Source organism: Ornithorhynchus anatinus, chromosome 1 (assembly GCF_004115215.2).
Source record: "Ornithorhynchus anatinus isolate Pmale09 chromosome 1, mOrnAna1.pri.v4, whole genome shotgun sequence".
NCBI lineage: Eukaryota > Metazoa > Chordata > Mammalia > Monotremata > Ornithorhynchidae > Ornithorhynchus > Ornithorhynchus anatinus.
This window is the reverse complement of record NC_041728.1, coordinates 109,610,671-109,636,931: the sequence shown is the minus strand read 5'-3', so window position 1 is coordinate 109,636,931 and position 26,261 is coordinate 109,610,671. Positions and strand designations below refer to the sequence as shown.

The 26,261-nt window shown below is 43.4% G+C and overlaps 2 protein-coding genes and 1 non-coding gene across 3 annotated transcripts in view; 1 reads left to right on the top strand and 2 right to left on the bottom strand.

Moving 5' to 3' along the window:
- Nucleotides 1-26,261, bottom strand: part of MED12L (mediator complex subunit 12L) — a 521,479-nt gene that overhangs the window by 200,678 nt on the left and 294,540 nt on the right. The gene's annotated exons all lie outside the window — the stretch shown is intronic.
- GPR87 (G protein-coupled receptor 87) overlaps nucleotides 11,765-26,261 on the top strand; it is a 40,831-nt gene continuing 26,334 nt past the window's right edge. Inside the window, exon 1 of the mRNA XM_029061681.2 lies at nucleotides 11,765-11,924. The gene's annotated coding sequence lies outside the window, so the exon portion shown is untranslated. The remainder of the gene's footprint in view (nucleotides 11,925-26,261) is intronic.
- LOC114815647 lies at nucleotides 20,417-20,554 on the bottom strand. The gene has a single exon (XR_003763445.1). It is a non-coding gene; the product is annotated as a small nucleolar RNA SNORA7 (small nucleolar RNA).

Sequence of the window (26,261 nt, the reverse complement as noted above, 5' to 3'; positions counted from 1 at the left end):
TGGAGGTACAGAGAGTAGGTCAGCATTAGGGAAGTGAAGTGCGAAGGTTGGGTTGCAGTGGGGGAGGAGCAAGGTAAGGTAGGAAGGGGAGAGTTGACTGTGTGCTTTAAAGCCGATTCATTCATTCACTCATTCATTGTATTTATTGAGCGCTTACTGTGTGCCAAACACTGTCTAAGCTACCGGGAGAGCACAATACAACAAAAAATGGACACATTCCCTGCCCATAACGAGCTCACAGTCTAGAAGGGGAAACAGTGGTGAGGAGTTTCTGTTTGGTGTAGAGGACGGAAGTGTACTCAATCAGTTGCTGTGCAGAGGTCTGAAATGAGGCTATGGAGTAGAGTGGTTCTGAAGAAAAGTTAAGGAAATAATAATAGTAATGATGATGATAATATTTGTTGAGCACTTACTTTGTGCCAAGCCCGGAGATAAATTCTAGTAGATTCACTATAAGCAGATAGGGCACAGTCCCCGCCCCACATGGGGCTCACAGTCTAAGAGGAAAGGAGAACAGGTTGTCCCAACTGTACAGCTGAGGAAACCGAGGCCCAAAGAAGAGACTTCTCCAAGATCATCCAGCAGACATGTGGCCCAAGCAGGATTGGGACCCAGGGCTCCTGAGAATCAGTCTTGTGTCCTCTCCACTGAGTCATGGAGCTTCTCATCAAACCACGTGAACTGCTTGGAGACAACTTCCACAGGGGAGAATCAAGACAGTTTGACACTGGCAAGAGACCTTAGTGTAAAACTCACTAGCATGGCCAAGGACAAGATGGATATGCACACAGTCTGATATAGAGTTTCAATCCCACATTTGGACTTTGTGCTCATAGCTGCATAAAGCAGCATGGCTCAGTGGAAAGAGCCTGGGCTTGGGAGTCAGAGGTCATGAGTTCGAATCCCGGCTCTGCTGCTTGCCAGCTGTGACTTTGGGCAAGTCACTTAACTTCTCTGTGCCTCAGATACCTCATCTGTAAAATGGGGATTAAAACTGTGAGCCCCACGTGGGAGAATCTGATCACCCTGTATCCCCCCGGCGCTTAGATCAGTGCTTTCCACATAGTAAGCGCTTAACAAATACCACCATTATTATTATTACTGAGTGCTTACTGTGTGCAGAGCACTGTATTAAATGCTAGGGAGAATACAATTGAGTTGGTAGACACATATTTTTCCAAGGCATTTGTTAAGCACTTACTTTATACCGACCACTGTACTAAGCTCTGGGATAGATACAAGTCAATCAGGGTGGACATAGTTAATGTCTCACATGGGGCTCAGAGACTTAATCCTCATTTTCCCGATGTGGTAACTGAGGTCCCCAAGGTCACACAACAGACAAGTGGCAGAGCCAGATTAGAACGCTTCTGACTCCCGGACCCATGTTCTAACCATTAGACCATTCTGCTCTAGAGCCTCACACACAAGGCTAGTCCTCACTTACACAGGAGAGTCACCTTCATATACACACTTCAAGTCACACTTTCTTTGTTGGTATGGGCTTCACTTTTTCTAATTCCCCCAGCCCCCTCAGGAGAATCATTTATCAATCACTGCGTCTGTGGAACCATTTAGGCAATTACTGTATGCAATTTTTTGAGGCAAGTCAAGACAGAGGGTAGACAGAGATTTACACTATGTCATAGATGTAGAGTGTTTTCATATTTGGGGAACATTCAGAGTCAATGTACAAGCAAAGAAACAGATCATCTGCTTGAGGCAGCTGAGAGAACTAGTGACAGATAAGGGCTGGACCTGGGAGGCTGTGTTGAGAGCTCCCATATCCATGTTTCTCTTTCCAACTAAAAATGCCCCATCAAAAAATTAAGGAGGGGGGAGGAGGTCGTTCTGCTGAAGAATATTAATGGTTGCCTTTATTGAGGTTCACTGTGTCCACGCACCATGCTAAACTCTACGGGATATATGAAATAATCAGACTGGACACAGTCACTTGCCCCTCACAGGCCTCACAGTTGAGCAGTGAGGGAAAACAGGTATTTTATTTTACAGCTGAAGAAACTGAGGTAAAGAGAAATTAAACAGTAGTGGTAGTTCTTGCTAAATGCTTTCTGGTAGAAAGAACTGTGAAAAGCTCTGGGAATTAGACAGGCCCATAATCTAAGAATACAGGGGGAAAGGATCTGGTGACCAACACCTAAGGAAAGCTTAAACAATCAAAACACAAAATCAACATAAAACATGGGGGAGGGATAAATACAAAATGAAATAAAATTAAAGCTTTGCCCAGGGTCACCCAACACACAATTGGCAAAGGCAGAGTGAAACCCCAGTCTCCTGACTTTTTCCTGACTCTTGCCACTAGGCCATAAAATATAATTATCCAAATTCAGATATAGCATGTATTGAGCACTTACTATGTATAGAGTGAAAACTATACTCAGTGCTTGGGAGAGGACAAGAGAATTAGACTGTAAGCTCAACTCTAGACTGTAAATGTGTCGGTAGGGAATGTGTCAGTTTATTGTTGTACTGTACTCTCCCAAATGCTTAGTACAGGTGTGCTGCACACACTGAGTGTTCAATAAATATGACTGAATGGATTAGCAGACATGTTCCCTGCCGATAACGAGTTTACAGTCATTAGAGGGAAATCCTACCAAATTAGCCTCCCAGATGAGAAGGAAGCAGAGGAGGGTTCGAGTACTCCATTCCCTCGGAACTGGAACAAAAGGCATCAGCTCCATAGGCCGTGAGCGGCCATTTCTTCCTTGGAATTGGAACCAAAAGGCAAAGGCACTACCTTTACCCTAAAGCTTTAGGGACAGGGCAGGGGACTACGATCCCTTTCCCCTTCAACAAGCTCAACTGCCAGTCAGCCCAGGCAAGCCTGAGTTCCTCTGTGAAAGAAGTTTTGTGACAGCCAGCTCCACTGGCCCTCACACTTAGGAGGAAGATGAGGAAGAATTGAAGAAAGTTACCCTGTGATGTCCCTCCCTAAGGGAAGAGCATATACTTAGCTGAGCCAATCAGAGGGAAGGTTTGGAAGGAGGTAGGGAGGCCAGCTAGTCGGAGAAGACCACCCTTAGCCATGGTGTAGGTGAGAGGTTCTCCATTTACACTCACTCCTTGGTGAACTCATTCACTCTCATGGCTTCAACTACCATCTCTACGCAGATGACACACAGATCTACATCTCTGCCCCGTCCTCTCCCCCTCCCTTCAGGCTCTTATCTCCTCCTGCCTCCAGGACGTCTCCACCTGGATGTCTGCCCGCCACCTAAAACTCAAAATGAGCAAAACTGAGCTCCTCATCTTCCCTCCCAAGCCCGGTCCTCTCCCAGACTTCCCTATCACCGTGGATGGTACAACCATCCTTCCCGTCTCTCAGGCCCGCAACCTCAGAGTCATCTTTGACTCGGCTCTCTCATTCACCCCACACATCTGATCCGTTACCAAGACCTGCCGGTCTCACCTTTATAATATCGCCAAGATCTGCCCTTTCCTCTCCACCCAAACGGCTACCTTACTGCTACGGGCTCTCGTAATATCCCGGCTAGACTACTGTGTCAGCCTTCTCTCTGATCTCCCTTCCTCCTCTCTCTCCCCGCTCCAATCTATTCTTCAATCGGCTGCCCGGCTCATCTTCCTGCAGAAATGCTCTGAGCATGTCACTCCCCTTCTTAAAAACCTCCAGTGGTTGCCCATCAACCTCTGCACAAAACAAAAACTTCTCACTCCAGGCTTTGAGACTCTCCATCCCCTTGCCCCTTCCTACCTCTCCTTCCTTCTCTCTTTCCACTGCCCACCCCGCATGCTCCGCTCCTCTGCCGCCCACCTCCTCACCATCCCTCGGTCTCGCCTATCCCGCTGTTTTCCCCTGGGCCACATTCTCCTGTGGTCCTGGGATGCCCTCCCTCCTCACCTCCACCAAACTAATTCTCTTCCCCTCTTCAAATCCCTACTTAAAGCTCACCTCCTCCAAGAGGCCTTCCCAGACTGAGCTCTCTTTTTCCCTCTGCTCCCTCTACCGCCCCTTCACCTCTCCGCAGCTAAACCCTCTTCTCCCCCCTTTTCCTCTGCTCCTCCCCCTCTCCCGTCCCATCCCCTCAGCACTGTACTCGTCTGCTCAACTGTATATATCTTCATAACCCTATTTATTTTGTTTATTGAGATGTACATCACCCTGATTCTATTTATTTGCTACTGTTTTAATGAGATGTTCTTCCTCTTGACTCTATTTATTGCCATTGTTCTTGTCTGTCCATCTCCCCCGATTAGACTGTGAGCCCGTCAAAGGGCAGGGACTGTCTCTATCTGTTGCCGATTTGTACATTCCAAGCGGTTAGTACAGTGCTCTGCACATAGTAAGCGCTCAATAAATACTATTGAATGAATGAATGAGAGGTTGTGAGCCATACAAGGGCAGGCTCATGCTGTGATCCTGGACAAACACAGAGTGCAAGGAGACATCGTAGGTGACACCTGGAAAGGATTAGGATAGCATGGAGATTCAGGATCCAGTGGTTAGGATGCTGGAGGAGTGAGACTCCCACCCCTGAAAGGGAGAAAGGGCGCAGGGAGACCCAGAATCCGAAGTGCATGGAATGGGGGAGACAAGACTGTGAGCCCATTGTTGGGCAGGGATTGTCTCCATATGTTGCCAAACTGTACATTCCAAGCACTTAGTACAGTGCTCTGCACACAGTAAGCGCTCAATAAATATGATGGAATGACTGAATGAATGAAGAACCGGAGATGCACCAAGAGTAGAGAGGAAGGACCAGAAGAACATGATTCTCCAGGACATCTTCAGGGAAGTACAGAGGGTCCTGGACTGGGGAGCGTTCAGAGAGTAGGAGGGAGCGTATCCAATCTTGAGAAACGTGGTTTGAACAGGAATTGTTTTCGATGTTACCAAATTAAGAAACTGTTAAACATTATTGTTATCTCTGATCTTAGTCTGTGGTAGGGGTTGTAAGAGAGCCTCCAGGTGCCGGTGAGACTCATGGAGCTGGGGAGTCGTGCGTAGGGAGTGCTTTGTCCGGGAGCTTCCTGCAGCCAGCCCGGCAGGGGTTGGTAGACTAGTCCCCAGTGTCCTCTTCAGCTTTGGGAGACATTTGGGCTTTAGTTGAAGGATGGTGGTAGCAATAGCAGGGATTTGGAGTGTACAGAGCAGGAAATGTCTTTAAACCTACATTAGAAGAACTGCAGAGCTGACAGTCACTAGGACTCAGTGGAGGTTGACGGGTTTGATCACTCCTAGCGTGAGTCTGGGGGTTCTTTTTGGTGAGGAATTAGGGCTGAAAACCCCCAGTAGTGTCACCAGTGCAGGTTAGAGTTTGGGAGTCCCCACAGCCAGGTGGCTAAAGGGACATGGGGCTACCATCTAGATCGGAGCTCGTGTACAGCAGTTGATCTGGCTCTGTGGCCACTCAGTGCTCAGGAAAGCAGCACGGCAAACAACTGGCACAGTGGGGCTCACGGCACCACAATCAATGGCTCTGATGCTTCAACGGCCACCTCGTCCTAGGAGGCTGCCCTGGGCTCCCTGGGAGGACCAGGAGTGAAGCAGACAAATGTCTCGTCCTCACTTAGCTGCACAGGATTGGAAGAAGGGAAGAAGCAAGAAGCAGAATGGTCTAATGGAAAAAAATAGGGGCCTGAGAGTCAGAGGACATTGGTTTCTAATACCAGCTCTGCCACATCCTTGCTATGTGACCTTAAGTAAGTCACTTAACTGCTCTGTGCCTTAGTTTCCTCAACTGTATATATATTAGGATTCAATACCTATTCTTCTTCCTACTTGGCCTGTGAGCCTCCTCTGAGACAATAACTGTCTGACCTGATTTAATTCTACCTACCCCAGTGCTTAGAACAGTATTTGACACATAGTAAGTGTTTAACAAATACCATAATAATAATAATGCTCTCTGGCTCGGCCCTAGAACTCAACGAGGGTGAAAGAAATGGGGAAGGTAGGAGTGGCAATGAATGTCTGGTAGGGAAGGTGACAACCTTTACTCTCTCTCCCTTTCACCAACCTCCTCCTCCCATCTCACCTTCACCTGCCTCTCTCTCCTACACCTCCTGTTCCCCCACCTCTTTTCCTCCTCCTCCCAATCACCCTCCTCTCCTTCCTGAACCCCCAAACCCCAGCCCCCTCATTACCCTGCACCAAATTCACCCTCACATTTGAATGGAAAAGTTGGTTTCCATGTATGGAGTGCAGCAAGAGATTAGGTTTTAAGGCAACACAATGAGAAAGAGATGTCAGAATGGGAGAGCCATTTTCCCCTCACACCCAATGTACTGAAGATCTTTCATGTGCAACAAAATAGGCAACGCCTGGAAGATTCCTATGCATTATATTCCAGTAAAGTAGGAGGTTTTGTATTCATTGTGTAATAATGATAATTATAATGATAATAATAAAAAGTAATTGTGGTATTTATTAAGCACATACAACTGTGCCAAGCACTGTACTATGCACTGAGGTACACACAAGATGATCAAGTCCCATACGGGGCTTCCAGCCTAAGTAGGAGGGAGGACAAGCATTGGGTCCCCATTTGGTAGATGAGGAAATTGAGGCACAGAGAAGTTAGGTGACTTGCCCAAGGTCACACAGCAGACAAGTGGTGAGGCTGGGATTAGAACCCTGGTCCCCCGTCTTCCAGGTCAATGCTCTTTCCACTAGACCACACTGCTTGCTGCTGTAATAAAGATACATATTGGAAAAGATATATTCTTTTATTCTTGTGGCTCATTTTTATTTTCATTTCTGAGTAAATGGCTGTGATAACCTGAGGATTTAGGAAATCACGGAGAAGTTAAGGAGCACTGGGAGGTGGAAAAGGAATCATGACTGGAAACTGTAGACTCTACAGAGCCCCACTGGAGAGGGAGGGAAAGGAGAGATACCCCAAAATCCACTGGGAGTCCCAGCCAGGAGAGGAGAGGAGAAGGGAAAAATAGAGAGAGGAGGCTCATCTTTGGCAGGCAGAGAGCCATTGGACATTAGAGAGATTTTCAAAACTACCCCTATCACCACACACCACACACACAAATACACTCCCTCTCTTTCTTTCTCTCTCTCTCTCTCTTTCATACACTGGGTTAAAGAAGAGCAACAAAAAGCTGGCCCACTGCAGGTTGAAGGGGTTCTTGGAAGGTCTCATCCCAAACTTTCCTAGAATTTTACAACCTCTTCCTATACTTTTGAAGGAAAACAATGAAAAACCCCATCAGATCACCCCAATTCCCCCTTCAGCCCACTCTATGCCCTCCTCCTTCTCCTCACTGTCCCCTGACAGAGCTGCCCATGGCATGTTTCTGCCCCTCCCCCCTACCACCCAGCTCCACGAAGAATGACTCTGCACTTACGTCTATTGAGGAAGGATATTTCCCTTCCCCACAGGATGATGGGGGTGAGGCCAGAGGTGCGCCCCAGGGCTCCTAATCATGAAATATCTATGGGCCAACATCTAGTACACGAACCTGGTAATGCCTCAGAGTTTTTACCCAACATGGCTCTGGTGAACCATGCAGTTGGATCTCTGCCTGGCCAGATTAGGTCAAACTCCAATATGCTTTTATCAAAGAAACTTCAGAATTCCAATGCAAGTCACATCGTTGAGGTTTGCCTGCATTAAAATTAAACTTTGGCTTTATTAACCCACCATGCCTGTAAAAAAAGCTTCCCCATGTTGAAGAGAGTAAAATTGTCTGAGCTATTATGAAATGTCATTTAATTGCAGATTAAAAAAACAACAAACAGGTTCACCTCTAAATAATTTGAACAATAATAAAGCTATGAGTTGGTTTTGAGTTGCTCTTTTCATCAAAGCAATACGTTTATTTCACTTTCGTGACTAAACGTGTACTGCTTCCCATTTTTTTTTATAATGTTGGGCAAGACCAGCTTTAACAAGCTTCAACTTGAGAACTGGCATGGGGTGTTTCAAGATTAATGCATAAGGGCTTTCTGACATTAACTTTTTCCTTACCAGACCTAATTTGCATTGAGAGGCTGGGAAACACTTGGGATACACCATGCACAATGTTGTTACACACCCTAGCAAAATTTAGGAGGTTCAGCAAGGTTTTGAAAAGTAGGCACAACTCAATTCCTCCCTCCAGTATGACAAGATAGACCAACTGCAAATATAGGGCACAAACCACAGTCCTCTTGGGAGTTCCTTTCAGGACTCTGTTGCCAAAGGGAAGTGGGGAATACTTTAAGCCTGACTTTGAACATTTCCATTGGATGACTAGCGCTGGGAAACAAGTGAAGAACATCTCCTGACCATATACTACAAGTGGGCTTAGAGTGTCCAAGTTTACCTTGAAGTTGCTTACTGAAATCCTGACAAGAAATACTCTGAACCTCTAAAAGCAAACAAAAAGCCTCAAAGACAATTATGTTCCTGGAAACTTGCTGCTTAATTTTGGGGGCAATGAACTGACTGAAAGAAACTACCTTGCCCTCCTCCCTCTGGCCTGCAAAGATCCAAGCAGCACTCATTGTTCAAAATCAGCATCAGCAGCCTTTCAACTGCATGTAGGCACCACGTCACCAACAACATTGACTCCTCCCAAATGGAAAAGCCACGCAACACCTGAGTGAATCAATAATCACCCAATGGTTAGGAATCTGCTTCGATGGACTCTTGTTTAAGAGTTAATCTACAGCTCAATAAATCAATCTTATTCCATCAATCTTATTTAATGAGCACTGAATGTGTGTAGACCACTGTATTAAATTTCAAAACATGATCTTCTCAATAGCCACAAGTTGCCGGCCCAGGGTAAGGATTCAGATCTGTAGTTGTCCTGTGTTCACACCTGAGGTCAGCATCAATTTTTGATTAAGGAAAATGGACACCTGATGATGTAAAAATCAATCCATTGTATTTATTGAGCTGCCCCATGTGGGACATGGACTTTGTCCAACCTGTTTACCATGTATCTACGTGAGGGCTTAGAACAGTGCCTGGCACATAGTAAGTGCTTAACAAATGCCATTAAAAAATAAAACAACTTACTGTGTACAGAGCACTTGTACTAAGGGTTTGGGAGAGTACAATATAACATATTTGATAGACAAATTGCCTGTCCACAAGGAGCTTATTATAGTCTCCACTTGGCAAACCTGAAGAACTTGAACTAACATATTTAAGGAGCAGTGGGAGGAGGAAGAGGAATCATGACTGGAAGCCATAGAGCTCCACTGGAGAGTGCAGAGTGGAGAGATGTCCCAAAGACTATTGGGGGGTCTCAGCAAGCAGAAGAGAGGAGACTGGAAATGTAGAGAGTGGAGAGAGGACACTCATCTTTGGCAAGCATAGCTTAGGGGTTGACAGGATATTTTTCTAGGATTTATTTCTCAGATTTTTCTGTCTCCTCCATTTTGGGAACATCAAGAAAGGAATCATATACTTAATTTTGAAAAACCGTTCATTTTTGTAAAGTTCCTTTCTTTACCAAATGTACCATGAATTGTTAACTGGTTTTTCGAAGAGGCATGAGAAGGTCTCTGTTAAAGAGATTAAGCATGACTCTGGGAAGAGTGGCTGAGTCTCGTTCATTCCTAAATAGCATACCTTGTGTCTGAAGACAAAAAAAAATAAAAAATGAGATATATTGTTTTAAGGTATTGGGTTTTTTTAAGCTTATGTATTTCTCCATATATAATCTATCATTTTCTAAAAGATCAAGGCAAGCCAGATATATCTGACTATTCAATGCAGTCTCTGATAATCTGCAAGTTGTATTCTTAAAGAACCCCATATTATTGTTATTATTATTATACGTATCTTTAAGCACATGTCAAAGACCATTCTAAACACTGAAGTAGATACAGATTTATCAGTTAGGACACAGTTCCTGTCCCACATGGAGCTCACAAAGTAAGAAAAATGAGTCAAAATTAAAGAAAAGCAATAAAAGTCAAAATTAAAAAATCAAGTCACTGACTAGTACACGTTTCTTGATGGATTCTGCATGCACACAAGCAATCATTTTTTTTCAATATCACTGGGTTCTATCCAGACAAGTGTGTTTGGAAAAAATATTGGAAAAACATTGGAAAAAATGATTGTGTGCATGTATTCACATAGAGTCTATCACGAAATGGGTACTATTCAGTGACTTTTCCTTAGACTTTTGATTGATTTTGATTTGATTTTGACTGCTGGATAGACTGCAAGCCTGTTGCAGGTAGGGAACATGTCTATCAACTCTGTTATACTGAACTCTCCCAAGCACTTTTACAGTGTACTGCTCATAGTAAGTACTCAGTAGACACAATTGATTGATAGACTGATCAAACACATACATTAGGGTACAATTCCATCCCTCAAAATATCTGGGACATGATATCCTGGATGGTTAGAATTTTATTTGGGCAAAGGCACAAGTCTGGGCATGTTGAGCTCTCGAGGTCCCTGACAGTTCCAGGATCCTGTGAAATTAGAAATTATTGTTCCTTTGAGTCAACCTTCAGAACAGATTTCACATAGATTGAGTGATGAGAGTATATGCTCATAGAAATACTAGACACTTGGACTCCCTTATGGCTTTGGTTGAATTATGAAGGCCTTCAAAATCATCTGAAATAAGTGGTTCTAAAAGAAAGGTTTTATTAATTTGAGGTTAAAGGGAGCTGGCATAATTTAATCATTTCAAAAGACTGTTCAGCGAAGGAATCAATCAAGCAGTAGGGGAAGCAGTGTGGCTCAGTGGAAAGAGCCTGGGCTTGGGAGTCAGAGGTCATGAGTTCTGATCCTGGCTCTGCCGCTTGTCAGCTGTGTGACTTTGGGCAAATCACTTAACTTCTCTGAACCTCAGTTCCCTCATCTGTAAAATGGGGATGAAGACTGCGAGCCCCACGTGGGACAAGCTGATCACCTTGTACCCTCCCTAGTGCTTAGAACAGTGCTTTGCACAGAGTAAGCGCTTAATAAATACCATCATTTATTGAACATTCACTGTATGCATAGCACTGCATTAAGGACCTGGGAGATATGATCCCCTGCCTTCAAGGAGCTTGGCCAAAAGCAAAAGCGTGGTCTCTCAGAGGTTTTTTTTAGGCCTTATTGGTTTCAAGCACTTTGCATAGTGCTCTGCATAGAGTAAGTGCTCAATAAATACCATTGGTTGACTGATTCAAGATAGTCATTCACTTTGCAGATGTACAAGAATGGTCAGACTTGTGTTTCATGAAGAAGACTCCTGGAAGTTTCAGAGACGGGGCTGGAATTTCAAAAACCAAGGGAACAGGATTTGTGTCTCAGGGTGTTATCAGAGGGGCTGTTTTCCAGTTTTAGATGGTAATGTGACTAAAAAATATGATTTTCATCTTCAAGAGAAGCTGGTTGGTCTAAAACAAGCCTTTGTGTTGCTAGAAACTACATTAACCTCACTGGTTCAAGTTAAAAGTCTTGAATTTCTCCAATGTCAGATAAAATGCACACTCCCACACCCATTCATAACTCCCCCATATACAGCAGCAGCCCAGAGAAGAGATAGGGAAGGTAAGCTACAGCAATACATGCCTTGAGTCCTTCACCCCAAAGCTTTACACAAACCTCCTGGTATTTAAGGTACTACTAAGCCACTGCTCCCCCCAGGTGAATCACTGTCTGAGTCCTGAGTTAGTGTTCCTTTAGGATCAGGAAATGAGCTTCTAAGGCTGCAAATCTCACCTCCTCTTACAGGTGAGTCATTTCCATTAGCGAGAGAGCTAGCTGGTCCACCGGCTCCAGATCGGGGGAATCCGTGTCTTCGGAAGGCGGGCCCCCGAGAGCAGTGGACAAAGGGGTCCCTGCCTTCCTGGAAGGGAAGAAAACATGATTCTTCTCTGTGCTTTCCTGGAAAAGCTACTCTTCTCCCCGTAAAAGTTTGAAGGTCATTCTTAAGTAGAGTTGAGGAGCCCTACGAATGGACGGCCACAATGACAGGTAAGTGATTGCTCAAAATGGGTTCGGGAAGGTCCAAAACTACCGGGGTGAAAAAGCTGACTGAAAACATCAATGACACCTTTTTTTTTTTAATTTAAGCCCGGGGAGAAAACTGGGAGTTAAATGTCAGTAGAGGGGAGAAAAAATTAGTTCAACCTGAACGCTGAACAAGGCGTTAAAGAGACAAGCGCACTCTGCCCTTGGCAGGATTTTATAGTTTTCAATTCAGGGGAAACCACAGAGCCATTGAAAATGTAAATTGCACATTGAGTTCTCAAAAGGAGAATAAATATGAGGCTGGAAAATCATGTCGCCTAATAGTTGTTTTCAGGAAAGCTCTCTAAAACAGTTTATTTCTGGATAAAATGAGATTCTAGCGACAAAACAAATTCATTCTACAGTGTACAAATCTGACTTATTTAAAAATGAAATGAGAGGGGTTTGGAGCATTTTGGAAGGTCTTTTCTGGGAGGGTTTTTTTCTTCTTTCAATAAAGAATATCATTCTTTTAATTATACCACAAAGAGCAGGGTGATCCTCATTCAGATTCTTGAGAGATCATGTTAAAACATGTCAGGTAAGAGTCACTGGGAAAATTACATGTCTAACAAACAACCTAGCAACTGTATTATGTTGTACATTTAGAAAAAAGTTGGTGAAGTAATTTCAGTGAGTACACCCGACTCCTTTCTAAAAACAGCAAGCCGCCTCATACTCGATTTTAGAAAGGACTCTTCCAAGTTACTATTGAAACTCAGCAAGGCTAATACTTCTGTTAGTTGGTGTGGTTTTTTTTAATCATAGAGGACAAACACTATCATTCTGCCCTATCTTTAAGCCTTAGCCTAGTTTGAATTATGTTTGCCAAGCATTTTGAAGACGTAGTTACCTTATAATTCAAGGACTGTTTTCTTGCGAAACCTTCAAAAATGCTCACTGCAAAACTCCCGATTTTGTGTGCCTGAGTACTGGAGCTGCTTCGACAACACGCCTGACCAAGCCCAGTGTGGTCACAAGGATGTGATCTATCAGCGTCCTAGACAAAAAAATGTTCTGAAAATTCACATTACGGTATCACTAAGTGAACCTTGCCTTTACCACAACTGGATCTGTACTGATAGGAGAAATGTGAGGTCAATCAATCAGTCATATTTATTGAGTGCTTACTGTGTGCAGAACACTATACCAAGAGCTTGGGAGAGTACAAAATAACAATACAACAGACACATTCGATGAACATTGGCCCCAAATTACAGAAAAAAATGATTACTGGAATCAAACGGAAGGATGAAGGGATGGGGCGACGGATGGGGAATGGGTGGTGGCACCTGGTAGAATGTTTGTCTTTTCATTCTTTATGTTTCACTCTCACAGAAAGAAAAATCAATGAAATTTGATAATATGGGGACAGAGGGTTGACTCTGACTCTAGAATAAAGGGTCTAGATACTAATAGAGGTAAAAGCTCAAGGCAGTTCTAGTTAGGGCTCGAAACCATTTCAACGAAATTCCAGACATCTTATGGGGGCTCTTATTTTCTTATGATTCTTCTGTTACCAGAACTTTTCCCTCCTTCTGCCATGAAGTGTGGTCATGACTCAGAAGGTAATCCTTCTTTCACTTTCAGTATTCACCCCCAAGAATATTTCTTCTAAATACAAACAACTAGAGATTTCAGTATGTCTGCTTCCAAGCATGGGTACCAGGAAGGATAAAGAAGGTGGGGCAGGGGAGTGAGAGGGCAGTTTGGCTAGTTACCCAGCCAGGGAGGGTGTGTGCTGGGAAGGGAGAGGATGTGGCAGCTTGGAGATCAAATTAGGCCACCTCTTAAAGAGACGCCAAGACAGATTGTACATTGACTCCTAAAGCCGGGAGCCTGGGAGCCAGGGAACGTACATCAGGCAGAAAGGCCAGGGACGAGACTGACTTACTCTTGTTTGTGGAAGTAACTGAATGCTGAGAACTGATTTTCTAATGTGGTTGATCAGTTGAGAAGTGTGTTTGGAATAAGGCAGTGCATGTATGGTAGGGGGAAGAGGGAGAGGGGAAGAGATAGAAAAGGAGGAAGGCGAAGGCTGAGTTTGAGTATAGAGAGTACTTCCTGATGGCCATGCTTACTTTTGAATCGAGGGTCAAGACAAAGACTGAAGTCCACGAGGGCCCTTCAAAGAGCATTGGAGATCATAGATGTCATGAGAAGCAGCATGGAATAATGGATAATAATAATAATAATAATAATAATGTTGGTATTTGTTAAGCACTTATTATGTGCCATGCACTGTTCTAAGTGCTGGGGTAGATCCAAGGTAATCAGGTTGTCCCTCAGGGCTCACAGTCTTCATCCGCATTTTCCAGATGAGGGAACTGAGGCAGAGAGAAGTTAAGTGACTTGCCCAAAGTCACACAGCTGACAGGAGGCAGATCCGGGACTCGAACCCAGGACCTTCTGACTCCCAAGCCAGGGCTCTTTCCATTGAACCACGCTGCTAGAGCACAGGCCTAGGAATCAGAGGGACCTGGGTTCTAATCCCACTCCACCACTTGTCTGTTGTGTGACCTTGGGCATGTCACTTCACTTCTCTGTACCTCATCTGTAAAATGGAGATTAAGACTGGGAGCCCCATATGGGATATGGACTCTGTCTAATCTGATTACCTTATATCTACCCCAGCACTTAGAACAGTGCCTGGCACATAGTAAGTGCTAAACAAATACCATAAATATACACATATACACACACATATATATAGATATAGATAGATGTATCTATCTAAATCTATATATGTAAGGCAGTGCAAATAAAAGCAATGAAAAACCAAAAGTGCATGGGATGGGCCTTTCCTTCCACAGCAGAGACTTTCTTTTCCTAAGCATGATAAGAGAATTTGGGAAGCAATGTGGCCTAGAAAGATGAGTATGAGACTGGAGTCAGAGGACCTTGGTTCTAATGCCGACTACAACATGTCCCTGCTGTGTGACCTTGGGCAAGTCATTTAACTTCCCTCATCTGCAAAATGGAAAGTCAATGCCTGTTCTCCCTCCCAATTAGACTGTGAACCCCTTACGAAACTTGATTATCTTTTATCTACCCAAGTGCTTAGTATAGTGCTTGGCACACAGTAAGCATTTGACAAATACCACAATTATCATTAACTATCATATTAGAAAAGCATGTTCCGTTGGCCTTGGTTTCAAAGGGATGGGACTTTGGCACAGGGCACAAATGCACATTTTTGGACACTTTATCAAAGGAATGACTTCCTGAATAATGACAGGGAGTCAAACTGGGAAACTTAGCCAATGTTACACCAGGGAAGGAAAACCAAAAACCAAATCCCCTCAAAATGTGTTTTTTATTCCAGTTTTTCAAAGGCAGAAACATATGTTAAATTCTATGGTGCTACCTCACCCCGCTCAAATATGAAATATTCAGGAATACGTGGGCTTTGTGGAACAACAGGTCCAATATGGGAAGGCTCTGATTGGTCGACAACAAAGAATCCAAAATGCCCATTATCATCATTCATCAAAAAGTAAATTTTTGAAGGCATATGATATTGACATAGGCACTGAAGGCCTGTGAAAGAGGCTCTAGTTTAGTGATTAATGGGCATTAGTTAAGGGCTGTAATTAGAGCTTGGATTAAGCTATAAGTAAAAAGTAAAATTCCAGTCACTCCTGTTGAAAATGGACATAACCCTAAAAGCTTCCTTCTGCATATGATTCCAGTTGGCTCCTGAATATATAGCCAGATCCCTTTTACATAAAAGGGCCAAACACAACATATTCAATTGTCCCAAGACTTAATAATTGCCCCTCCATTGTGGACCACAACTTCTGGGGGCCATATCTTCCTCAAAGAGAAGACCTTTAGAGAATCAGCATGGCCTACTGGAAATAGCATGGCCCTGGGAGTCAGAGGACCTGGGTTCTAATCCTGTCTCTGCCAAATGCTTGCCGTGTGACCGAAATCACTTAACTTCTCTGTGCCTCAGTTCTCCTGCTCTCCCTCCTACTTAGTCTGTGAGCTCCATGTGGAACAGGTAATGTGTCCAACTTATTTCACTTGCATCTACCCTAGTGCTTAGAACAGTGTTTGATACATAGTAAGTGCTTAACAAATACCAAAGAAAACAAACAAAAACCTATCAGAAATCTCCAACTACCATGATGAGTAAAAAGGAAACAATCCAAAGAAAGCAGTGTGGCCCAGTTGAAAGATCATGGGCTTGGGAGTCAGAGGGCCTGGGTTCTAAGCCTGACCCCGCCACTTGTCTGCTGCTTGACCTGGGGCAAATCACTTAACTTCTCTATCCTTCAGTGACCTCATCTGTAAAATGGGGATTAAGACTGTGCGACTCATGTGGGACATGAACTGTGTCCAACCTCATTAGATTGTATCTACTCCAGGGTTTAGTACAGTGCCTGGCACATAGTAAGTGCTTAACAAATGCAATAAAAAATATACAAAGAGGAAGGAAATGTAATTTTTTCTTGTCATTCATAGCATTCATTTAATAATGATTCTATTTGTTAAGCCCTTACTATGTGCCAAGCACTGTTCTAAGCACTGGGGTAAATACACAGTTATCAGGTTGCCCCACATGGGGCTCATAGTCTTAATCCTCATTTTCAGATGAGGTAACTGAGGCACAGAGAAGTTAAGTGAATTGCCCAACGTCACACAGTTGACAAGTGGAAGATCTGGGATTAAAACCCACGACCTCTGACTCCCAAGCCTGTGCTTTTTCCACTGGCCATGCTGCTTCTCAGCACCACCATTCTCTCTGGCTCAAAAGCCTGTAACTTTGGCATTTTCCTCCATTCATCTCTCTCATTCAAACCACATATTCAATCTGTCACCAGATCTTGTCAGTTCCATCTTCACAACATCGCTAAAATTTATCTTTCCTCTCCATCCAAACTACTACTAAATTAATCCAAGCATTTATCCTATCCCGCCTTGACTACTAGCATCAGCCTTCAGCAAGGAGGCTCCTTGCTTCCTGTCTCTCCCCACTCCAGTCCACACTTAACTCTGCTGCCTGGATAATTAAAAAATATACATAGATGTATATATAAATACATATATATATATATATATATATATATATTCAGTCCATGTTTTCCCTATCTTCAAGCACCTCTAATAGTTGCCAATCCATCTCAGCTTCAATAAGAAATTCCTTACCATTAGCTTTAAAGCTTTCAATCAGCTTTCCCCTCTAGTTTACCTCACTGATTTCCTACTATAATCCAGCACGTTCACTTTGTTCTCCTAACGCCAAACTATTCACTGTACCTCAATCTTCTCTATCTCACCACCAATTCCTTGCCCATTTCGTGCCTCTAACCTGGAACTCCCTACCGCTTCATATCCAACAATCACTCTCCGCACTTTCAAAGTCTTATTAAAAGCACATCTCCTCCAAGAGGCCTTCTCTGACTAAATCCTCATTTGCCCTAATCCCTTTCCCTTCTGCATCACCCTTGCATTTGGATTTGTACCATTTATTCACCCCACCCTCAGCACTTAAGTACATATCCACAATTTATTTTAATGTCTGTCTCCCCCCTCAGACTGAAAGCTCCCTGTGGGCAGGGAACATGACTACCAATTCTGATATACTGTACTCTCCCAAGCGCTTAGTATAGTGTTCTCCACACAGTATGCACGCAATACGTATGACTGATTGTCATTTTTAAAGGAATGACCCTCTAGTGAATATGCAGAGTAGATGTCCCATATTTTTCATGTCCTAGTTTCCCTTCTACTGTGACAAGCCACAAATGCAGACAGAGCAAATTATCTGTCAACATTTATGAAGCATGCTTGTTTACATGGGAGCAACTCTATATAAGCATCTCAAGAGGTTGCTTTCCTGATCAAGAAGGGCCAATTTGTCCTTACTTGAACTGTGCATAGATTCAAAGTGAGCTAAGTTTTGGTATGTTTCTCTTGATTTCAGATACCCCAACAGAACTTGTTTAAAGTTAGCTCCACTTTAATATCTCACTACTCTCAATTTCCAAGCCCATAATACTAAATGGAGTTTCAAGCTAAAATAAACTGGATTGGAACCTTAGAAAAACATGGGGCAATGAGAAATCTGGTAACTAGAGTTTGGTGATTTCAAGCTGACTGGAGTGGGAGTCCAAAGAAATGTGATTCCACTGTCCTGGGACCCTCACCTTTTGTGGAGATAGGTCCTGGGGAACTGGGTGGGGACCCCCTCCTGGATAGGGATTGCATAGTTTGCTGCCAGCCAGATAAAAACAGCAGCAGAAACTCTTTACCATTGGCTTTAAAACATTCGATCACTTTTTGCCCCCTCCTATCTTATCTTGCTGATTTCCTACTACAACCCAGCACTTGTAGTTTGCTCCTCTACACCATCCAACTCACTATACCTTGATCTCATCTATCTCAGAACAGGGGTTCTGTTTCTGTTTGTTGCTAAAAAGCATCCTGGGAAACGGAGTGACAGCCTTTTGGGTCTGGGGCAGGGGAGTCTGGGAGGCAATAATCTTCCTCTCAATACTCTCCATACTTTCTCTGACCAGAATGTAAATAAAAACAATAACAATACTTAATAATAATTTTGGTACTTGTTAAGTGGTTACTACATGCCAAGTCCTGTTCTAAATGCTGGGGCAGACACAAGTTACCCCATTTGGACACAGACCCTGTCCCACATGGGGCTCACGGTCTTAATCCCCATTTTATAGATCAGGTAACTGAGGACCAAAAAAGTTATGTGACACCCAGGGTCATACAGCAGACACAAGGAAGAACCGAGATTAGAACACACATCCTTCTGCCTCCCAGGCCCGTGCTCTACCCACTAAGGGAAGCTTACATGTAGGAGTCCCGCTCAGAGTTTACCAGACTGTAAGCTTGTTGTGTGTGGGCAGGCAGCATGTCCACCAACTCTATTATACTTTACTCTCCCAAGCGCTTAGCACAGTGTTCTGCACACAGTAAGCATTCAATAAATACAATTGATTGATAGTTGCCCTGCCAATAAGGTGGACATAATAATTGTGGCATTCGTTAAGTGCTTACTATGTGCCAAGCACTGTACTAAGTACTGTCCTAGATACAAGATAATCAGGACCCACAAAGGACTCACTGTCTAACTAGCTTCTTCAAGTGACTCTTGCCTAAGATAAGAGGCAAATGAAGTAGGTGGACCAAAATAGGTAATTGAGATTAGTTATCGTGTGGAAGGTAAAGATAATAATAATAATTGTGGTATTTGTTAAGCACTTACTATGTTCTGAGCTGCGTAATGAAGGTGTTTTTAAGCATTTAGTATGTGTCAAGCACTGTTCTAACTGCTGGGGTAGATAGAAGATGATCTGGTTGGACACACTCCCTCTCCCCAATGGAACTCACAGTCTTCATCCCCATTTTACAGACAAAATAAAGGAGGCACAGAGAAGTTAAGTGACTTGCTCAAAGTCACACAGCAGACAAGTACCTTATTGCTATTGTTCTTTTATTGCTACTGTTCTTGTCTGTCCGTCTCCCCCTATTAGACTGTAAGCCCGGCAAAGGGCAGGGACTGTCTCTATCTGTTACCGATTTGTACATTCCAAGCGCTTAGTACAGTGCTCTGCATATAGTAAGCACTCAATAAATACTATTGAATGAACAAGTAGCAGTGATGGAATTAGAACTCAGGTCCTTCTGACTCCCAGGCCTGTGCTAACTGCCGGGGTAGATACAAGATAATAAGGTCCCACATGGGGCTCACAGTCCAAGTAGGAGGGAGAACAGATATTGAATTTCCATTTTTGCCAATGAGGGAAACGAGGCAAAGAGAAGTTAAGTGACACACAGCAGGTATGTGGCGGAGCAGGGATCAGATCCCAGATCCTCTGACTCCTAGGCCCGTGCTTTTTCCGCTAGACCACACTGCGTCTCAATGTACTGGGCAAGCCTGACCGCCCAACCAATAATTTTTAAGATCAGGCCATGCAGATCTACATACAAAAGGCACTTCATAGCCCCAAATCTCAATGCTGAGCCTTCCTCCCTGACTGATAAGGACTTTCTAGCTTTTCCACTTTTTCTTCCCAGCCCGATTCCCCACACCTAATGCCAGTCTCACTGGTTTGAAGGCAGCTCCTGAGGTGGGAAGACAAGGTTAGGGTGGTGGGGGTTGCACAGAGTCACCAACCCCATGTCATAGTTTTCAATCAGTCGGACTCCTGGGCCAGGGAAAAGAGATCAGCCCTAGGCCCAAATGGACCAAGTCTAAGGTGGGAAGAAAGAACTTGTCTTATGTTGTCAAGTCGCCTCCAACTCATACCCATGCCATGAACACATCTCTCCCAGAATGCCCCACCTCCATCTACAATCATTTTGGTAGTGTTTTCTTGGTAAAAATACAGAAGTGGTTTACCATGGCCTCCTTCCGTATGGTAAATTTGAGTCTCCGCCCTCCACTCTCTCCCATGCCACTGCTGCCCAGCAGAGGGGAGTCGACTTGTAGCAGAACACTTTCCACTCACTAGCCACTGGCCAAGCTAGAAATGGAATGGATAGGCCTCTGCTTGACTCTCCCTCCCATAGTTGAGACTGGTAGAGTACTGGAAACTTTCCAAGTGCCACCCCGAGAGGCCACAGTCCCGTTCCTTAAATTATTCCTCCCTCTCCTCTCACTTAGATGGTAGACTCTTTGTGGGTGGGTGTTGTATCTTTTGTTTTTGTTATATTATACTAAGCACTTAGAATAGTGCTTCCCAACATTATAATAAACACCATTAACTGTCCTGCCCCTCCTCCCCATTCCAGACCAAAATGGTGAACCATTGGTCCCTGAGACCAAACTGGTCCCACCCCAGGATACTCCTGGATTATGCCAGTCATTATTTGGAGGGTGGTGGGAGGAGACACCATTCTCTGAAGAGCAGGACCTGGGCCAGGTGTCAGTCAGTCAGTTGTTTATTGGTCAGTCAGTTATTTTATTGAGCACTTACTGTGTGCAGAGCACTATACTGTGTGCTTGGGAGCGACACATTCCCTGCCCACAATGAGCTTACAGACTAGAGGGGAAGACAGACATAAATATAATTAAATACATATTGCCTAGACTGGCTCTCCCTAGAGTTGGTCCTGAGGGCAGATGTTATAAAAGCAAGCCTGTCCCACCTGCACGACCCCCATTCATTGCTTTTCAACTTCATCATGCTACATATTTACATAGCATACTGTAACAAAAAATTACTAGTGGTAAATTCCATTTTCTTTAACTTAATGATAAATCAGATACTAAGGTAGAGAAAGATTCCATAACATTTTTTGCAATCCATTCACCCTGTGCAGAAGCAGCATGGCTTAGTGGAAAGAGCACAGGCTTGGGATTCAGAGATCCTGGGTTCTAATCCCGGCCCCACCACTGATCAACTGTGTGACTTTGGGCAAGTCACTTGACTTCTCTGTGCCTCAGTTACCTCATTTGTAAAATGGGGATTAAGACTGTGAGCCTCAAGTGGGAGAACCTGATTACCCTGTATCCACCCCAGCGCTTAGAACAGTGCTCAGCACATAGTAAGCATTTAACAAATGCCATCATTATCATTATTATTATTATGGATGAATCTCAAATGCACTGCTTTTTTTTAATGGTACTTGTTAAGCAATTACTATGTGCCAGGCACTGCACTAAGCTCCTGAGGTAGATGCAAGCTAATCAGGCTGGACACACTTGATGTCCCACATTGGACTCACAGTCTTAATACTCATTTTTTAGATGAGAGAACTGAGGCACAGAAAAGTTAAGAGACTTCACCAAGGTCACACAACAGGCAAGTGGAGGAGCCAGAATTAGAATCCTGGTCCTTCTTACTTCCTGGCCCATGCTCTATCCACTAGGCCACACTGATTTAATTGCTCATTCTTCAGCCTCTTCTCAAGTCATAGTGAAGGAAAGTTCTCTTCCCCCATACTGACCTCCCATTTGTTGGCATCTGATAGACTGAATTCCATTTCTGACAGTCAACTGGGAGCTCTCCTTCTCTGAAGGTACTCAGATAAAAGACTGATGTTTCATGTGCATGAGAAAGCTTAAATGGGTTTCCTGACTGTCTAAAGTTCCCTCTATGTCCATGATATTAGTTAAAGCCCACCCCCGCAAAAAAAACCTTTCAGTCATCCTTGTTACAAAATTCAGGACAAACTGTCCAAGCCTGGCGACACCAGAATTACCAATTAGCCTCCCGATCCAAGGAAATTCTGCTTCCTTAGGGATAAAATATAGGAAGGTGAGGAATATTTTAAGCCACTGTTGACTCTGCTCTTACAAATTAGTGAATGAAAAGGAAATGTCTCTATGACTCTAGGATTTGATTCTTTTGACTAACCCTCGTCTATCTGATATCTCCCCTCATCTCATAAAACTACAGAATATGGGAATCATCATTACTAGATCAGAGCAAACACTCACCCTAACCAGTATTATATCTCTGACACATTGCTTGTTGGACTTTTGTGTCCAGGGCTTAGTAGAGTGCTTGGCACATAGTAAACATTTAACAGACACCACTATTATTATTATTATTGTTATTATCATTGTGATGTTTGTCCCTCTAGTCATCAAAAGGGATGGGAGATTTAACAAGATTAGAAGAGATGAATGAAAGGAAGATAGGCGAACTAGCAAATTAGGGACAAACTCTGATTAAGGTATCATTAGATAATAGATCTTCTTTGGGCAAGTCTAAATGGGCTCTACTTTGTCCTAATCTTCTCTGACCTCTTGCTCCCTTCAGTGCTCTTCATCACTTCCTTGTGCTTCGGTTTCCTCATCTATAAAATGGGGATTCAATACTTTGTTCTCCCTCCTACTTCGACCATGAGCCTCTTGAGGGACCTGAGGGATTGTGTCTGATCTGATTATCCTGGATCTTCCCCAGGGCTTAGTATGATGCTAGGCACATTGTAAGTGTTTAGCATATACCACTATTATTATTATTATGCTTTTGATTCTTATCACTTCCTTCTCCTAGACACTCTTATCACCATTATTTCAGATATATGAAATAGTATGAATAGATCATGGGCCTGGGAGTCAGAAGGATTTAAATTCTAATCCTGGCTCTATCACTTGTCTGCTGTGTGACCTCGGGCAAGTCACTTCACTTCTCTGTACCTCAGTTACCTTATCTAAAAAAATGAGTATTAAGAATATGAGCCCCATGTGAGAGATGGACTGCATCTGACCTGATTAGCTTGTATCTACCCCAGGGTTTAGTACAATGCCTGGTACACAGTAAGTGCTTAACCATTTAAAAAAAAGAATATGAAACTCACATGGTTCTCCGCTTACCTCTCTGACCCACTTCTCAATCTTCATGGATGATATTTCTCCCTCCCCTCAACCTTCATCTTGCTATCCCTACGGTTCTGTCCCGGTTCTCTCCTCGTCTCACTTTACCCTCGTTCTCTTAGGGAGCTTATCTGCTTACAGAGTCTCAACTACCACCTTTATTTAAATGACTGCCAAATCTTCCTCACCATCTCCAACTTCTCACCTGCCTTAATAGTAATAATTGAGTTATTTCCCAAATGCTTATTATGTGCAGAACACTTTACTAAAAACTGAGGTAGATACAAGATAAGCAGGTGGGCCACAGTCCCTGTCCCACATGGGGCTCACAACCACATGTTTCCTCCTGCCTTCATTCGTCCTAGCTTGTGAACTGGGGGTTAGCTTTGAATTCTCACTGATTTTCTGCTCCCATATTTTATCTGTCAGTTTTCCCTCTACAGCATTTCTCAGACCCAGCCCCTTTTCCTTCACCCTTCTCACCACCACTCCGGTCCCAACCTTTGTCACTTACCCTGCTGGCTTATGGTACCAACCTCCTAACAGGCCTCCCTGCCTCCAGCCTCTCTCCTCTTTAACCTGTCCTACTTTCAGATGCCCAGGCCAGCTTCCTAAAATATCATTCATTCAAAGAAAGAGGTCACCAATTAAGTACAGAATATCTGTCTCTTCCTCAGAACCCTCTAATGGCTACTCATTTCTCACAGCACTGTACTTGTCCGCTCAACTGTATATATTTTCGTTACCCTATTTATTTTGTTAATGAATTGTACATCGCCTTGCTTCTATTTAGTTGCCATTGTTTTTACGAGATGTTCTTCCCCTTGACGCTGTTTAGTGCCATTGTTCTTGTCTGTCCGTCTCCCCCGATTAGACTGTAAGCCCGTCAAACGGCAGGGACTGTCTCTATCTGTTGCCGACTTGTTCATCCCAAACGCTTAGTACAGTGCTCTGCACATAGTAAGCACTCAATAAATACTATTGAATGAATGAATTTCTCTTCCTATGAAACAGAATCGCCTGACCAGTAGATGCAAAACTCCCCACCCATTCTTTCCTACTGAACTGTCTGCACTCTTCGCTCCTCACCTGTAATCTTCCTAGTTGTATTTTGTTCTTAACTTTCCCACCTTCAAGCTAAACCACTCCCCCTGCATAAAACTCCTTCTTTTAAATTGACAGACCACCTGTACCAGGAGGCCTTCTCTGATTAATCCCTATCTCCCCTGGCCATGTCATCCAGTCATCCTTATTTCTATAAATTGGTTTATTTATTCCTCTTATCTATTTTTCTACGTTTTTGCTGCTCCAGTTGTATCTGTGTTTTTCCTCCTGTTTCCTCTTCGTGTATTCAATCTGTGTGCCTGTCTCCCTCATCAGACGGAAACTGCTCAAGGGCAACAACGATGCCCGTGAAATATTTACAATGAGCAGACTGCTTTGCTTAAAAATACTAATGTGGGAATGAATAAATCATTGCCCTCTTAAAAGAAAAGACTTCATAAATTCTGATAACTATTTTTTAGTAAAAAAAAAATATTTTAAATTGAAGAAATTCAACAACAGCAACTTTAGCAAAACAGTGTGCTTTTTAACAGCACAAGTTTTGAGATACTTTAAGACTTGGTAACTTTTATTTTATGGTCTTTGTTAAGTGCTGATTATGTGCCAGTCACTAAGCAGTGGGGAAGAGACAAGCTAACCTGGTTGGACATAGTCCCCACCCCACTCAAAGTCTTAATTCCCATTTTGTAGCTGAGGTTACTGAGCCACAGAAGTTATGTGACTTGTCCAAGGTCACACAGCAGACAAATGTTGGAGCTGGGATTGAACCCAGGCCTTCTGACTCCTAGGCCTTTGCTTTTTCCACTAAGCCGTGCTGCTTTTTTGTATCTTAAAGAAGGCTGAAAAGCTCAAGTTACCAAACAGCTGTAAATTATATTTTCATTGGGATCACCACTTGAATACCGATTACACATGAACTACTTTAAGTGACTCTGTGGCTTATTTTTTCAGAATTTGGAAGTGTGATGCAAAAAGAGTGTTAACCGGATAGCAGTTTGAGTCAGTAAATGCATCAAGAATGAATCCCAACTTTGCTGATCTATCAATTACTGCACATTTGGTGTTATTATCCCAAGTGCTTAGTACAATGCTCTTCTCCTAGCAAGCACTCAAATGCCATTGATGATTTTTCAGTTCAGAGCCCGGACATTCTAATACCCAGACCCCTTCCTCTCCCTTCTTTCCCTTTTAACGCTCTTGCTAAGGAGGTTTTTTTTTCTGGGACAGCACTGAGATTAGGGAAGGGAAAGAAATCTAGCAAAAATGGTTCCCTTTTTTAAAAAAAAGTTATTTCTTAAGCACCTATTATGTTCCAGGCACCCTACTAAGCACTGGCCTAGATTCAAGCTAATCTGGTTGGACACAGTCCATGTTGGACATAGTCCATGAAAGCTCACCTCCTCTAGGAGGTCTTCCCAGACTGAGACCCTCTTTTCCTTTGCTCCTCCTCCCCTCCCCATTGCCCCTAGTCCCTCCCTCCACTCTACACCCCTCACTTGTGTATATATGTATATATTTATCATTCTATGTATTTTATTAATGATGTGCATACATCTATAATTCTATTTATTTATTTTGATGTTATTGATGCCTGTCTACTTGTTTTGTTTTGTTGTCAGTCTCCCCCCCTTCTAGACTGTGAGCCCATTGTTGGATAGGGATTGTCTCTACCTGTTGCCCGAATTGTACTTTCCAAGCGCTCAGTGTAGTGCTCTGCACACAGTAAGCACTCAGTAAATATGACTGAATGAATGAATGTACCACATGGGGCTCATGGCCTTAATCTCCATTTCACAGATGAGGTAACTTAGGCACAAAGAAGACATTGAGAATAATAATTATGGTTTGTAAAATGCTTATTATGTGCCAGGCACTGTACTAAACGCTGGGCTGGATACAAGCAAATCAGGTGGGACAGAGTCCCTTTTACACATAGG